This window comes from Loxodonta africana, chromosome 24, assembly GCF_030014295.1.
Source record: "Loxodonta africana isolate mLoxAfr1 chromosome 24, mLoxAfr1.hap2, whole genome shotgun sequence".
Lineage (NCBI taxonomy): Eukaryota > Metazoa > Chordata > Mammalia > Proboscidea > Elephantidae > Loxodonta > Loxodonta africana.
In genome coordinates this window covers 9,352,286-9,368,834 of record NC_087365.1, presented here as the reverse complement: position 1 = coordinate 9,368,834, position 16,549 = coordinate 9,352,286, and the positions used below count along the sequence as shown (strand labels likewise).

Sequence of the window (16,549 nt, the reverse complement as noted above, 5' to 3'; positions counted from 1 at the left end):
CAGCAGGACCAGAATGGACCACCACACAAGTGGACGGCTGCTTGTGTATCTGAGGATTGTGATACTGCCAGACTCTGGATTGAAGGGGCCTGGAGAGGAGGGCCTGATCCACCTCTTAGCCAGCTGTCTTCATACCAGGTCACCCTGGATGAGTGGAAATAGGATGGAATTTAAGAGACTTCTAGATGAAGGATGGACTTTTAACAGCTCCCTTTGGTCATTCAGCTTTATGGTCCAGAAATTATTCTTTCTTTGGAACTTGAGCTTTTCAGAGTTAACCCACTGCTAACTTTTCCCCACATCTAATTGGAGATAAAATACCTAGAATTGTGAAACTTACTGTTTTCTGTAAACTCATTATAGTACCTTTCAAGGAGTTTCTATTTTGAAACTTTATTACAAATGAGACCATATTGTAAGTATGTTCTATTCTGAAGAAGAGATTGGAAAGTAAATCAGAAATAAAAGTTCGGGATTCAAAGTGGGTAGTATATAAATGCCTGATGTTGAGAGGAAGTTGCCCAGGTGGACTGCTTTTTCTCAAAAGAAAAAAAAAGTTGTCAAGTCGATTCCAACTCACAGCGATCCTATAGAATAGAGTAGGACTATCCTGTAAGGTTCTCAAGGACCAGTTGGTGGATTCGAACTGTTGACCTTTCAGTTAGCAGCTGTAGCTCTTAACCACCATGCCACCAGGGCTCTGTCAGGAAGGCAGTAATCTACCGTTTTTAATCCCATGTTTATTTTCTTCCGCTGTCCATGTCTGTCCTGTCCATTCGCTTGTCACCGCCCATTCCACCAACTGCATCACCAGCTCTGCTTTCTTCTCTCTTCTCTGTTTACCCTGGTTAATTGAGACAGAATTGACTTTGTTTATCTATTTTCAGTATATTTTGGGCTGGGAAACTATAAACTCTAGCAGATACAGGTCTTGTTCTCAGTGTCCTGTACCTTGGCTTTCTGGCAGTGCTCTTTTATCTGTGGTTGGTCTTGTCATCATAAGACGCTTATGAGGAATGGAAGGAAAAGCTAGTGAGATCCCAGGCATTAAGTCAGTGAGTACTCTTTTAATACTAAAGAAATGTCGAATTCAAGGTCAGAGTTAAACTGGTAATGAGCCCATCTTCAAGCAGGTCCCTGAGTGAGCCAGCAACTAGTTTCCGGGTTTCTTTAGACTGAACTTTTGAGTTGTGAAAGCATGTTTCTTGATTTACATTTTTTGTGATTGTATCTGAAAAGACATGTTGGCCTGACCACAGTTGCTATGGGAACTGTATTTGTGGGGAGTGCTGTTGGGCAGTCACCATTATCGAAAGCATTAGGAGCCTGTTTGTTCGCAGTATGGAATGAGGCTCTGTTTTAAAGCACATGAAAATTACTTGCCCTAACTTTGCTGTCTCCCATCTTATTATAGGCTGGGAGGTCTAAGTATATATACCAAACTGTGGTAGTGATTTTAATTTACCACTTTTGTCTTTATTTTTCTAAGGAGTCTTGGAACTTAAGGTACTCCCTTTGAAGAACAGATATTAAAAATGCAGTTTAAAACAGTTACCCTCTCTAGTATGAGCCGTATGTAACACTGACCTGTCTAATTGACAGGAGGAAGAACACGTAAACTACAGTTGATAACAGACATAATCAACTGGGCCACATACAACTCATAAAGGCTATAAAAACAGTGAGGGGGCAATGTCTGACCTCCTCTAACATCACCAGGGTGGAGGTGAATCAAGGTAATAGCCCAAGGCTAATTCCTATGAGGCGAAGTTCAGACATGCCTCCTTTTTCCACCATCTTTACCAATTCTGACACTAACCATCCCTCCCATGGTACTTTCTACTTCTCTTCTGGGTTCGATAATTCATTACGGTGGCCACAGAACTCACAGACAATACTCACGATTATGGGGTTTATTAGGGAAGTAACAGGTTACAATTCAGGTTCAGGAACACTCAGGATACAGTTCTTCCATTGGGTTATTGTCTTCACAGATGTGCTCGCAGGCATGCCTCTCTGGCCCTCAGCCTCTGCACTGCTCAGTCAAGTGTTACAAAGCTCTTAGCCCTTGCCAGTAAGTGCCCAGAGGCACCCCACTGTACGCCCTTTCCTGCCAGTATCTCCTGCCATCGATTCTATGCCTCTGGGTCTCTGCTACTGCTTCTCACTGTCTTCAGTGTTATAGCTCTTTCTCTCTCTGTCTCCTGGTTCCAGCAAGTTCTTAGCTCAGGAATCCTGGGCCCAAAGGACATGTTGTCCGCTCCTGGTTGTTCTTCCTTGGTGGTAGTAGAATCCTCTCTCTCCCACCTCTGGGATGGCTCCTCTCAAGCCCAGTGGGATGGGAAAACTGGCCAGTCCCTTTGGTGACCCACAATTACCCTATCTGCATAGACCCACCCAGTCACTTGGGTAGGAGTTAGAAAACCATGGCGAGAAAGGCCACACGAAAGTGATCCATTGCACACAGATGCTTTTTGGTAGGTGAGAGTTGCCACCAAAATGTTTGAGGCTGAGGTTTAGCTGGAAGCTTATAAGGAGATTATATCGGAGATCTTATTTAATGTGGCTGATTTCTTTAAGCTTGTAATACATAAAATACAGCGTTTAAATGATGGGGTTCATGGTGTTTTGACAATAATGAAGATGATAGATTTCCAACATTTGAGAAAATGTGTTTGCAGAGGCTGTTTGGACATCTGTCTCCTTAATCTTTAAGCAAGGTGCCATCGTGTCATTTTGTTCGGCTTTGGAGGTTGTTCAGTTAGATGTTTGTATCTTTAGGCAAAGGGCTATTTACTAAAAGAGTGATCTAATGCCAGGGACCGGTTTCAAAGGGAGAGAAATAGAATATCCCTATGAGTAAATGAAACTCGTGTACCTGACCGCTTACATTTGAAGCTGAAGTTATAATGATGAGCAAAACTGACACAGTCCTTCAGTCTCGCGGGGATGGGGCAGATGTTCTTCAAATAATCGTACAATAAATATGCAGTTATAAACCGTGATAAGGGCCATGAAGGATAGGTACAAGATGTCATGAGAATGTGGAACTGGGGTGCCGGGAAAGCTTCCCTGAGGCAGTGAGGTTGAGCTGAAGAATGAGGGCGTTACGGAGCTGAAGGGGGCCAGGAACAGCATTCCGGGGAGAAGGAGCAGTATGTGCTGAGGCCCTAAGGGGGAGGGAACAGGGCCCTTCGGGGGGATTCTCGAGTAATAGCAGGGAAATAGATCATGTTCTTTAAAAACTATTGCTGCTGAGTCGATTCCAACTCGTGGCGACCCCATGTGTTACGAAGTAGAGCTGCTGTGTAGGGTTTTCTTCACTGTAATCTTTGTGGGGAGCCCTGGTGGCACATTGCTTAAGCGTTTGGCTGCTAAACAAAAGGTTGGCAGTTCAAATCCACCAGCTGCTCCTTGGAAACTCTATGGGGCATGTCTACTCTGTCCTGTAGGGTTACTATGAGTCAGAATAGACTCGGTGGCAACAGATTTGGTTATTTTATTTTTTGCTAATCTTCACAGAAACAATTTGCCAGGACTTTCTTCCACCGTGCCACTGGGTGGGTTTGAACTGCCACCTTTAGGTTAGCGGTTGAGAGAAAAGTTGTTTGCATGGCTCAGATGGTTAAATAAGCCTTGGGTCTCTGGAAGGTTACCTCTCTGGAACAATCTGCCTTACTAAACTGGATCACTGAGTGCTAATTTTGTTGCCTGCTATCATTTTATTTTCTAGTGTTTGGTCTATTACTGTGATGTGTTTGCAGAAATTATCTGAGCAAAGATTCCTTCTTTAGGAAGGTGTTTAATTGGGCCACATGTGTTCCTGGGAGGAAACGCCTGCAGAGCATTGTGCTCAGTGTCAAGGAAGTTGGCCCTGTCACTTGCTGTCACTTGGGCCAGGTGAGGAACATACCTTGTGCAGGTGGAGCTAGCAGCAGTCAGGAGAGGTTGACCGAATGGGAGCTCAAAAATTCAGAACCGTGTGAAAGCGTTGTAGGCCATTATGGGAACTGAAATTAGAAACACTGTGTGCATTTTTAATATTTCTGTTAGGAAAAAGACTGTAGGCATGTTGATGTTTAATGCATGGACTGTCACAGAGAACTGAATAGCTCTCCTCTGTCCATTTCCTCCAGTCATGTCCAGAGGAACACAGTTGGGTTCTATTTTAGGCCTGTACTTGGGAACTGGACACAACCATGGCATTAGAGCCCTGGGGCCAGATTGGCCAATTCTCTCTTCTCTATGCACAGGTACACCTAATAGGTGGAAAATCATTTGCTCGTGTTATTTGCCCTCTCCTCATTTTTTTTTTTCTACTTGGTTTTCATTTTTAGTTTTATTCAACTCTAAGCTAACAGTGAAATTAATGCAAAGTTCAGCAACTTCAGATTAGCTTCTCTTATACCAGTGAAGAGTGATCAGTTTAACAGGCACTGTTTAAGGCTTCTTGATAACCTCTCACCTAGCACTGCTGCTTGTCTAGATGGCCAGGCCTCAACACATGACCTTTCCTTAAAGAGTCATTAATGCTTTACTCTGTTACTGTAGACTTGGCCTTTCTACATGCAATTTTTTCCTCTTTAAATTCTGGGTTGCTATTTTTATAGTGGAACTCTGGTGGCGTGGTTGTTAAGCGTTCAGCTGTTAACCAAAAGGTCAGAAATTCAAATCCACCAGGTATTCCTTGGAAACCCCATGGGGCAGTTCTACTCTGTCCTATAGAGTCGCTATGAGTCAAAAATCAATTGGACAGCAATGTTTTTTTTTTTTGTTGTTGTTTTTTAATACTAACAATTTGGTGACCCATCATGGTACCAAACTGTTTCTCAAAATTGAGTTCAGATTCAATCAAAACCATAAGCTGGGGTGTGTGGCCTTCTAGAATTAGGATGGACTGCAGGAAAAGTCACCTAAACTGCTGTCTGAAGGTCTCACCTGTGAGAGTGGGAGTGTGAAAGAGGAGGAATCCACATGTATCACTGAATTCTACAGCACTGCCAGGGCCTCTGGACGGTTTGTGTTTCCCAGCTTCTCCCTACTTCCCTGACAGCTGCTCGCAGAGTTTGGGGCACACAGTCATCCCATTCAGCCTGGTAAAATGTGCCGGCAGTCAGGGGCTTGAGCTCGTACTTTTTATGGAAAAATGCCACTATGAATTTGCCACAGTGGTCTCCAGATTGGTTTTTCAGAATGGGCTCGTCACACTTCAGTGGCCTGTCCTGCTTGTAAACCATCCAGGTGCAGCAGTGGAGGACTATGCTCTTGGGAGGCTCAGAGCCCACCTCATCAGAGGGGACCGTACCACCGCTGATGTCCTTGCCTTTCATGCTGACCACCAGAAAACAGTGCTGTTCCCCCAGCAAGGCTAGCAATAATCCAAAAAAAAAACACATAATAATAAATGTTGGCAAGGTTTTGGAGAGACTGGTACACTTATAAACTGCTGGTGGGAATGTAAAATGGTACAACCATTTTGGAAGTCGATTTGGTACTTCCTTAAAAAGCTAGACATAGAAGTACTATATGATCCAGAAGTCCACTGCTTAGAATATGTCCTAGAGAAATAAGAGCCATCACAGGAACAGATAATATGCACACCCATGTTCATTGCAGCACTGTTCACAATAGCAAAAAGGTGGAAGCAACCAAGGTGCCCATCAACAGACGAATGGATAAACAAATTGTGGTGTATTCACACAATGGAATATTATGCAACGATAAAGAACAGTGATGAATCTGCAAAACATCTCATAACATGGATGAATCTGGAAGGCATTATGCTGAGTGAAATTAGTCAGTCACAAAAGGACAAATACTATATGAGACCAGTACTGTAAGAACTCAAGAAAAGGTTTAAACATAGAAGAAAACATTCTTTGATGTTTATGAGGGTGAGGAGGGAGAGAGTGGGGTATTCACTAACTACAGAGTGGACAAGCATTATCTTAGGTGAAAGGAAGGACAACATACAATACAGGGGAAGTCAGCACAACTAGACTAAACCAAAAGCCAAGAAGTTTCCTGAATACAACAAAACACTTCAAGGGAGAGAGTAGCAGGGACAGGGGTCTGGGGACCATGGTTATAGGGGACATCTAGGTCAGTTGGCATAACAAAGTTTATTAAGAAAATGTTCTGCATCCCGCTTTGGTGAGTGGCATCTGGAGTCTTAAAAGCTAGTGAGCACCCATCTAAAAGGCATCCATTGGTCTTCATCCACCTGGAGCAAAGGAGAATGACGAATACCAAAGACACAAGGAAAATGTGAGCCCAAGAGATGGAAAGGTCCGCGTAAACCAGAGACTCCATCAGCCTGAGACCGGAAGAATTAGATGGTACCTGGCTACCACCAATGACTGCCCTGACAGGGAACACAACAGAGAGACCCTGACAGAGCAGGAGAAAAGCGGGGTGCAGAACTCAAATTCTAGTAAAAATACCAGACTTAATGGTCTGACTGAGACTGGAAGGACCCCGGAATACATGGCCCCCTGACTCTCTGTTAGTCCAGAACTGAAACCATTCCTGAAGCCAACTCTTCAGACAAAGATTTGACTGGACTATAGGACATAAAACAATACTTATGAAGAGTGTGCTTCTTAACTCAAGTGAATACATGAGACTAAATGGAGAGCCCCTATCTGGAGGTGAGATGAGGAGGCAGGAAGGGACAGAAGCTGGTTGAATGGACACGGGAAATCCGGGGTGGAAAGAAGGAGTGCGCTGTCACATTATAGGGATAGCAACTAAATAATTGTAATTTATATAACAATGTGTGTATAAATTTTTGTATGAGAAACTAATTTGAACTGTAAACTTTCACTTAAAGCACAATAAAAAAAAGAAAGAAAGAAAATGGTGCCATTCCCTGTATTTGCAGCCCTTCCTGCTGGGACCATCCCCAGGTCTGTCAGGACAAAGGTATAGGCCATCCCATGTAATACTGGTGGGGCGGTTCTTCACATGGGTGGTGGCAGCACTGTGTTCCGCTCACTGACCTTCGCTCCAGTGTATTTGACCTGTACAGGTTGCTGTGGCATTCGTCTGCTTCCCACAGGTTCAGGGCCCATTTGTTGAGGTCCATGAGTACTGCAGGCCAAGAGGGTGGACAGCGGGAGCGCAGCACCAAGTGAAGCCAAGGCCAGCCTGGCAGTACTGACTTGGAGCTGCTCACCCTGTTGGTTTCTTTTTTTAATTTTTTTATGGTATATTATGTACAGTTTGTAGGGGTTATACACAGTTTAATAATTATAAGTTCTTGCATAGGTTTTCTCTCCTGATTTTTATAGACTAAGCTGTAGACTTTCTTCCAGGTACCTTTTAGAGATGGAAAAGGGGAGTGAAATACTCATTAATGTTTTTTCATTTTCAGCATTCTGTTGTGTAGTGATGCAGCTGAGATTTTAGTTTGCCCATCACTAGGCAGGTTTATCTGGGCCTTCAGACCATCACTTGGGAACAGTGGCGTGATGAGGGATGGGAGATGATGGGGGCTGGGAGGAGTACGTTATTACTGATTTTGTTTAGCATTGCCATTGCATGGTGACAATAAAAGCCAAAATGACTTTTAGTACATTTTATTATTATTTTTAAACTACCTGGAGCAGCATTGTACAATAGAGTTTTCTGTGATGATGGAAGTGTTCTAATTTGCACTGTCCAGTATGGGGTTTTTTTTAGTACATTAGTCACTAACCACATGTGACGAACAAGCACTTTAAATGTGGCTAGTGCAACCATGCAACTTAAAATTTAAGCTTATTAAGTTTAAATTCAAAGAACCACATCTGGTTGGGGCTACCTGGACAACGCAGGGCTGGACAGTGCAGCACCTTGTTGCCTGCACCCGGGTGGGTTGCCCCCACTACTGGCAGCGTCTCACACCAGGTGCAGTTGGAAGCCAGCCTTTAGGTTGCCACTTGTCTTTTGGTGTCAGGGCCAAGAGCAGAGGCAGAAGAGGGTGTGCCTGTGTCAGAAATTAATACTGTGTTTGTAATTTAAGGCACAGAGTGAAATGCATAGAAGAGCATACTCTTATTTAGTACTCATTGTATACCAGAGACGTGTAAGGCATACCCTTTTCTAGTTTGTTCTTTCATTAGTGTATACAGTTGGCCATTGCAAGGACTTTAGTGGAGGAGGTTTCTCTCTTTCATGTGTAATTGAATATTAACATGACTCCTAAGAAAAGGAGATCATCGTGATGCTCTGTTCGAAACTGATGGAGGTGTTGAAATGGTTTCTTTCTAACTTTGTAAAGTTACTGGCATGTGGATCATTTATACCATCTATAAGCTCTGCGGAAACCCTGGTGGCATAGTGATTAAGTGCTACGGCTGCTAACCAAAGAGTTGGCAGTTCGAATCCACCAGGCGCTCCTCGGAAACTCTATGGGGCAGTTCTACTCTGGCCTATAGGGTCGCTATGAGTTGAAATCGACTCAACGGCACTGGGGTTTGGTATAAGCTCTGCATCTGTGCTTCTTTTGGCCATTTGCTAGCAGGAATACATTTCCTTTGCAGCGTTTGGGCCAAGTGAGTAGAAGAAGGGAGTCCCTGGGTGGTGCAAATGGTTAACAAGCTCAACTGGTAATTGAAAGCTTGGTGGTTTGAGTCTTCCCAGAGGTGCCTCAGGTTTGGTGGTCTACTTCCAAAAAATCAGCTGTTGAAAACCCTGTGAAGCACAGTTCTGCTCTGATACACGTGGGGTTTCCGTGAGTCCTGTTGACTCAAAGGCAGCTGGTTTGGTTCAGTGGAAGAAGAGGACACCCTATCCTGCCTCTATCACGAGACTAACTGGTTTTACCAGGACTAGGGCAGGCCTTGATTTGGGGGTAGGATTGTTTAGGAGAGAGGACAGATGCTCTGCTGAACCTTGATCTGGTTGTCCGTGTAGGTCAGTGGCTCAAAGGGAAGTGTTTGAGGCAGGGCCAGCCAGGTTAGCATCAGGAGGAGCTCCACTGAATGTTTGGAAGAGACAGCATTGGCTCCAAACCTTGGCTCTTAGCAGTCTGTGCCATAGGCCTAGAGTCATGTTTACTTCCGTAAAATCACCCCGACAACCCTCCTGCACAGCTGTCCACGAATTGATCAGCACTCTTTCTTCTTAAAACATTTCAAATTCTGAATTATTTTAAGTTGGTACATGCTAGTTGTGCATTTGAACATTTCCTAGGAAGATAACATGGATGCCGAATAATCCTTTCTGCTTTTAATTTGACCTAGGTAACCATGACTCAGATTTTTTGATAACTGGTAACTTTGGGAACAGAATTATTCTTTGCTTTTCTTATTGACCTTTAGTTACTTTTTCTTTTGGTAGTTGGTAAGTGTGTGGGGGAGAGTGGCATTTGTTCTAATGACTCATTTATGTCAATGAAGAGAAAATGATTCATGAATGACGCTGTTGTTTCCTCCAGCTTTTGTTGTAATCCAGAAGTTGTGTTTTCAGAATGAATGATGCTTATTTGATACTCCCTTAGTCCCCTGTTCCTTAACTAAACACCTTCAAAGTAGCCATATTAACACTTACGTGTGTGCAGTGCTAGCATGGCGTTACTGTAGATGTGGGCCTGTGCAGGCATAGTGCCTGGAGCAGAGGCCTGAGGTGTCATCTGCAAAGGGGCAGGGTAATCTTAGAAATTAGCATAGTCAGGCCTGCACTGTCCACCATGGGAGGCACCTACCACTTGTAGCCATGTAAATTTTAATTTTTTTTAATTAAAATTTTAGTTCCTTCATTGTACTGGCTGCATTTCAAGTACCGAACAGCCACATGTGTCTAGTGGCTGCTTACTGTATTGGACATCTCCATCATCATGGTAGGTTCTAATGGGCAGTGCTGCGATAGACATTTCTGGAATGAGTTTTATTCATCCACTCAGCAGGTATTTGCTGAGTATCATCTCCTTGTCAGACCATTCTGACCACAGGCACGCTGTGGGGAACAAGAAGGAGAAGGCCCTGGCCCTCACAGGGCCACAGTGTATGTGAGGAAGAAGGCGTAGAAGCTTAACTGGAAATTCCCACCTGCTAAGTGTTCAGTACTCCCGTGCTTGCTTCTCCCTGGGGATGCAGGGTACTGTCCCCAGCAGGGAAGGAAGATAATGAGTAGTGTGTTTTACAAAAGGGAAAATGATTAGTGCAAAGAAATTTAGTGTTGTGGTTAGTCGCTTAACCTCTGTGAGCCTCGTTTTCTTCCATCTTATCAGCGGAGCTCTTAGAACCAGCCTAATAGAGCAGTGGTGAGTACTCAGAGCAAAGAGTGTTTGTATAGCCTGGTCTTTAGCACTCTCTATTAAATAAATTAACACTAGTATTGTTCTAACCTTTTATAAAATAAAAATGGTTTAGAAGCTAAGAAGCAGCTTGAGCTGGAGGCAGGGGAAAGGGAGGAGGTCTTTCTGGGGTAAGGAGCTGTGGCGTTAAGGTCCAGCCAGCCTCATAGAGCTGGCCCATTGCCGGAGAGTCTTAGATACATCCATGAGAAATGACTCGCTGACCAAAGAGGAAGCTCCTTGGTAAAATCTGTGCTTTAAATGTTACACTTTGTAGACTTCTATTTTGACAGCACTTTTATGGTGGCTCTTTCAGTATTTCTGCTCACTTCCATTGCCTTCCATGTAAAGTGCACATCTCTACTCATGAGTCTTTGTAGAAGAGTTCTCCAGGAGGGAGAGGAGTGTGGGACCCAGAATCTGCCTGTCTGCTTGCTGCCTGTGTGTGTCTTGACCTCCACTTGGAGCTGCATGTCTTGAGCCGGATGGGTCCCCTGTCGAGGACAGTCTTGTATGTACAGATGGAGAAGAGTGGGGTTACAACCTGGAGGGTCTCAGGAAGAAGGTATCTGCAGAGGTTCTGTGTTTCCCTGATAACTTGCTTGTCTTCTCCCCATCTCTCCAGGTCATGCCAACCTGCAGCCAAAGCAGGTGTGCCCACACTAGATCTGGGGTCCTGTGGGGTAACAGACATGGCACAGATTAGTGAGGACATTCATGACAAGTGAGTAATGTGTTCCAGTAGTGTCTAGAAAAGAGTTATTGTGCTCGTAGGTGAACCATACTTTCTTAATTTGCTTTCTTCTGGTGCCAGAGGGCTTCTTTTGCTGCTCTCTTTGTATTTGTTCGAGTTGTAGGGATAATTATTTGATTTGGGGCCTTTCTTCTTTTGGGATGTGTGCATTTATTGATATAAATTGACTTCTGAGCACTGCTTTTGCTGTGTCCCAAAGGTTCTGGAAGTGTTTTCATTCTCATTCGATTCTATGAATTTATGTATTTTGTGCTTAATTTCTTCTGTAACCTGGTAGTTTTTGACCAAGGTTTTGTTCAGTTTCCATATAGTTGATTTTTTTCCCTTGCTTTCTCGGTTATTGATTTCTACTTTTGTGGCTTTATGGTCAGAAAAGATGCTTTGTAATATTTCAGTGTTTTGGATTCTCTTAGGCCTGCTTTATGACCGAATACGTGGTCTATTCTGGAGAATGTTCCGTGTGCGTTGGAAAAGAAAGTATACTTGTCTGCTGTTGGGTGGAATGTTCTATATATGTCTTTGCAGTCAAGTTGGTTGATTGTGGCATTTAGATCTTCTGTGTCTTTATTGAGCTTCTTTCTGGATGTCCTGTCCTTCACCAAAAGTGGTATGTTGAAGTCTCCTACTATTTTTGTGGAGCTATCCATCTCTCTTTTCAGTGCTGTTAGAGTTTATTTTATATATTTTGGAGCCCTGTTGTTGGGTGGGTAAATATTTATTATGGTTATATCCTCCTGGTGTATTGACCCTTTAGTCATTATATAGTGTCCTTCCTTATCCTTTGTGATGGATTTGTCTTTAAAGTCTGTTTTGTCAGAAATTAATATTGCCAATACTGCTCTTTTCTGATTGTTGTTTGCTTGATATATATTTTTTCTGTCCTTTGAGTTTTAGTTTGTGTCTTTAAGGTTTGTCTCTTGTAGGCAGCATATAGACGGATAGTGGTTTTTTTAATCCATTTTGCCACTATCTGTCTCTCTATCGGTGCATTTAGTCCATTTACATTCATGATAATTATTGATAGGTATGAGTTTAGTGTTGTCATTTGGATGTCTTTTTTTTTGTGTGTTTTTGACAGTTTCTTTTTCCACTTAATTTTCTGTGCCGAGTAGCAAAATATTATCTTTTCCTTTTTTTCATTGTTGTTGCTTTTGTATTTGGTGAGTCTTTATGTTTTTCTTCTTTTTTATTTTGATTTGAAGGATTGTTAGTTTCCTTTGTGGTTACCTTAATATTTACCCTTCTTTTTCTAAGCGTAAACCAATCTTTTATTTCTTTATATTGCCTTGACTTCCCCTCTATATGGAAGACCTATGACTATATTTTTTAGTGCTTCTTTTTTGATTTAATGTTGTCATCTTTTACATAATGACGTTTCTGTTTCCCTGTTTTGAGCGTTTTAGCTTTGATTCATTTTTGTGATTTCCCTATCTGGTTTGATGCCTGGTTGCTGTGTCCTGCGTTCTAGTCTTGAGTTGTTACCTGATGTTACTGATTTTCTAAACAGAGAACTCCCTTTAGCATTCCTTGTAATTTTGGTTTGTTTTTTGCATATTCCTTAAATTTCTGTTTATCTGGAAATGTCCCAATTTTGCCTTCATATTTGAGAGACAGTTTTGCTGGGTATACAATTCTTGGCTGGCCATTTTTTCCCTTCAAGGCTTTATATATGTCCTCCCATAGCCTTCTTGCCTGCATGGTTTCTGCAGAGTAGTCAGAGGTTAGTCTTATTGACTCTACTTTGTAGGTGACTTTTTGTTTATCCCTAGCTGCTCTTAAAATTTTCTGTTTATCTTTGGTTTTGGCAAGCTTGATTATAATATATCCTGGTGACTTTCTTTTGGGGTCTTCCTTGTGTGGAGTTCGATGAGCATCTTGGATAGATATCTTCTCGATATCAGGGAAGTTTTTTGCCATCAAATCTTCAACAGTTCTCTCTGTATTTTCTGTTATACCTCCCTGTTCTGGTACTCGAATCACTCTTAGGTTATTTATCTTGATAGAATCCCACATGATTCTTACGGTTTCTTCACCTTTTTAAATTCTTTTATCAGATTTTTCCTCAAATATGTTGGTGTCAAGTGCTTTATCTTCAGTCTCACTAATTCTGACTTCCATTGCCTCAATTCTGCTCCTATGACTTTCTGCTGAGCTAATTCTGAAATTTTGTTGTTAATATTCTGAATTTCTGTTTGTTATCTCTCTGTGGATTCTTGCAGCCTATTTAGTTTGTCATTATGCTCTTTTCTAATCTTCTTAAGTTCCTCTAACGCTATGTCTGTGTGTTCTGGCTTGTTCTGCGTTTTGCCTGATCTCATTCCTGATCTCTTGAAGAGTTCTATATATTAATCTTTTGTGTTCTGCCTCTGGTAGTTCCAGGAAGTTATCTTCATCTGGAAGATTTCTTGAATCTTTGTTTGGGAGCTCGCTGAAGCCATCATGGTCTGCCTCTTTATGTGGTTTGGTATTGACTGTTGTCTCCGAGTTATCAATAAGTTATTGTATTTATTTATTTTATTTTCTTACTGTGTCCTAGCTTCTCGTTTGGATATGCCCAAATAGGCTGCTTGAGTGAGCTAGTTTGATTATTGGCACCTTTGAAGCTTTAACGTCCTGTGACCAGGTGGTTAGAGCTGTTACTAGGTATATGAGCCCAGGAGTCCGTTTATTTTTCTTGTATGGATTCGGCCCAGTTGTCCCAGGTAGTCGGTTACCAAGTGTGTGGCGCAGGCTCTCACCTGCGGTCTTAGATGAGCAGGGGTGCTTGGTGTAGGCACAGGTATCTGGGTGCAGTAGGGGGTCATGTGCTGCACATGGCAGGGTACTGACAACCGCCCCTGTCTGTGAGGAAAGTGTGTCCCTTTTCCCTAGAGTGCATAGGTAGGTGGCCTTTGGGCACCCAGTGCAGTTGGCTGTATGGACTGGGAGGCACCACATACTGTTGCACCCCTGTCGAGGGTGGATAAGTTGTATGAGTGAAGCCACCAGTCCTCAGGCCCCTGACGTGGGTAGGTGAGGACCCCGCTTAATAGGCAGAGTGGCATCAAACATCAGGAACCTGCCTCTCCACCTTGTAGCTGAAACAATTGAAGTTAGGCTTCAGGTATATACCCTGTTGTACGGTACTACTGAGAGCCCATGCTGTTGAAATGGGCTCACATAGGCCTATGCAGGGGTGAAAGGCATTCAATATCCATGGACTGCTTATGCCTGTGCCTAGGCAAAGGAGCTGTTTCTGCCCTAAGTTCCCAGGTTAGGGGAGCTGACAGATTATCTTTTCCCCCTGTTTGTTAATTTATTCCTTCTCTAAAGCCGGGAAGATGGCTCAGGGTGTGCAACAGGTCCTACTTCCAGCCCAGGGAAAGCAGCTATCAGTGAAGCCAGCTCAGAACCTGGTACAAAGTGGGGAGGGGTCAGTTAGATGGGACAGTTTTTTCCAAAGTGGTATTTTTTGGTCCACGTGGTAGGTTAGACACAAGTACTTACCTTTTGCCGAGAACACCGCTTTTCACCGAAACTCTCTGCTCTTCTGTCTTTCCCGATGTGGAAAAGGCGTCCCAGATGCCACTGCTTGCCTCGCAGCATTGCAGGGTGCCAGTTTCCGCCGGGTCAGGTCTGGCAACTCCTTACTGCTTCTGAACCATCTCTCCCTCGCCCTGCTGCTCAGTCCAATTCCTTAACTTTGCCTTTGATGTTCAGGGCTCCTAGATTGTCATATATAATTGATTCACTTGTTTTTTCAGGTCTTTGTCTAAGAGGGACCACCAGAAGTGTCTGACAACTCTGCTGTCTTGGCCCCGCCTCCTGAACCATACTTTTTTTCTAAATTGCTTTTCATTTAAAAAATCTGAGAAACTAGAAAAAGTGTACACTCAAAATTCTGGCGTATCTCTTAAAAATGATTAAAACAACATTATAAAACCTCTAGTACAATTTAAAAAGGAAAACAATTTACTTATCTTAATGCATATATTTTAATTCATTTTTCTTTATAACCTTTTCTGAATATTCATGTATGCTTCTATTGATGTAATCATCATGCATTTTGTCACTTAAAACTTTTCTTAAATATTTTCAGTGAAGATGGAATAATTTTTATATTTATCATTTTTATGTTTATATAATACCAAATCAATGTGCCACAACTTACTTAACCTTTCCTTTATTGTTAGACATCTAGATTATTTTTTCCCAATTATTGTGCCAAAGCAAGCATCTTTATGCAGATAATGTTTTTCTTTGATTAAAGAGAAATTCTAAGAAGTGGTATACACACCTTTATTACTTATTAAATTTATAATCAAATCAGTAAAACTTTTAACAAATCCCATATAGAATTTTACTATTCCGGTAGCCTTTTCTAGGATGTGCTGATGCATACATTTTTAACAATAATTACATAGTTCAGTTCTCTATTATTAACCTTGAAAGGCCTAAAGTTTTTAATATGGAAAATTTTAAATGCATACACAAGTAGAAGAATATATACTGAACCCCCATACACCCATCATCTGGCTCCAATAATTATTTAGTCATGGCATCTCTTGTGTTACCAACCCTCTGATTCCCAGTAATATTTTGAAGTGAATGTCAGCATCATCATCATTTCATCTATAAATATTCAGTGATTTTTAACTTACCTAGATTTACATCCAAGATCCTTCCTTCGCCTTTCTAGCTGCATAACCCACGTGTATACTGAGTATCCCCTGTGGGCAGTGGGAAACCACTGACTTATTGAGCAGAGGAGGGATAATGTAGTGAGCTGTGCTTTACAAAATGAATTTCTTAGCTCTCTGAAGGCTGCTTAGCGTGGAAAAGCCTGGAAATGAGGAGATGGACATCTCCGTCCACCCCTCTGGTTGACAGTGCTGCTTTACAATTCTCCCTCTCTTCTTGTCCTCTTCTGAGCCCTGCCTTAGTTGCAAGTAGCAACCAAAATGGAATTCTTGGTCTCAAAGAAGGAGACTCCAGGGTTGGTTGATTTGGCAGCTTAGTAGTGCCAGGGTTTTGTCAGCTTCTCTGTCGTTCTCGTGCCCCCTTGTGGTTGGAAGATGGCTGCTATAGTAGTGCCTTCAAAGTGCCTATCCCCAGAGGGTTAGCATTTTTCCTCATTTTTCTTTATGAAGAAGGAGAGTCATTTCAAGAAGTGTCCCAGTGTTCTTACTCTCAGGTCCTCTTGGCAGAGCTGGTCACTGTTCCAAGGAGTCACCAGGGGGGTGGAAAAGCAATTTCTGGCATTTTCCCCTTGTGGAATAGAAGCTGCAGCAAGGAAGAAGGGATATCGGGCCAAGTGGGTCTGCCATAGGTGGTTCTTATTTAATAACCTGCTTCACACATGGAAAAACCCAAGTCTGCAAGAGATTATTCCAAAGTCACAGGTACGCAGTGGCAGAGCTGGCCTCAAATCCGCTAGGACTTCTGACCTGTGTTTGATGTGCCTTCCTCCTAGGTCCATGCAAGAGGCTAGAGAAGGGAAGAGAGGCCCAAGGACAGGTCAAGGAGTAGGAATAGAG

At 42.6% G+C, this 16,549-nt stretch overlaps 1 protein-coding gene and 1 pseudogene across 2 annotated transcripts in view; one reads left to right on the top strand and one right to left on the bottom strand.

Moving 5' to 3' along the window:
- Positions 1-16,549, top strand: part of DTD1 (D-aminoacyl-tRNA deacylase 1) — a 264,370-nt gene that overhangs the window by 104,437 nt on the left and 143,384 nt on the right. The window lies entirely within an intron of this gene.
- On the bottom strand, positions 4,959-9,586 carry LOC111751106 (phosphatidylethanolamine-binding protein 1-like; annotated as a pseudogene).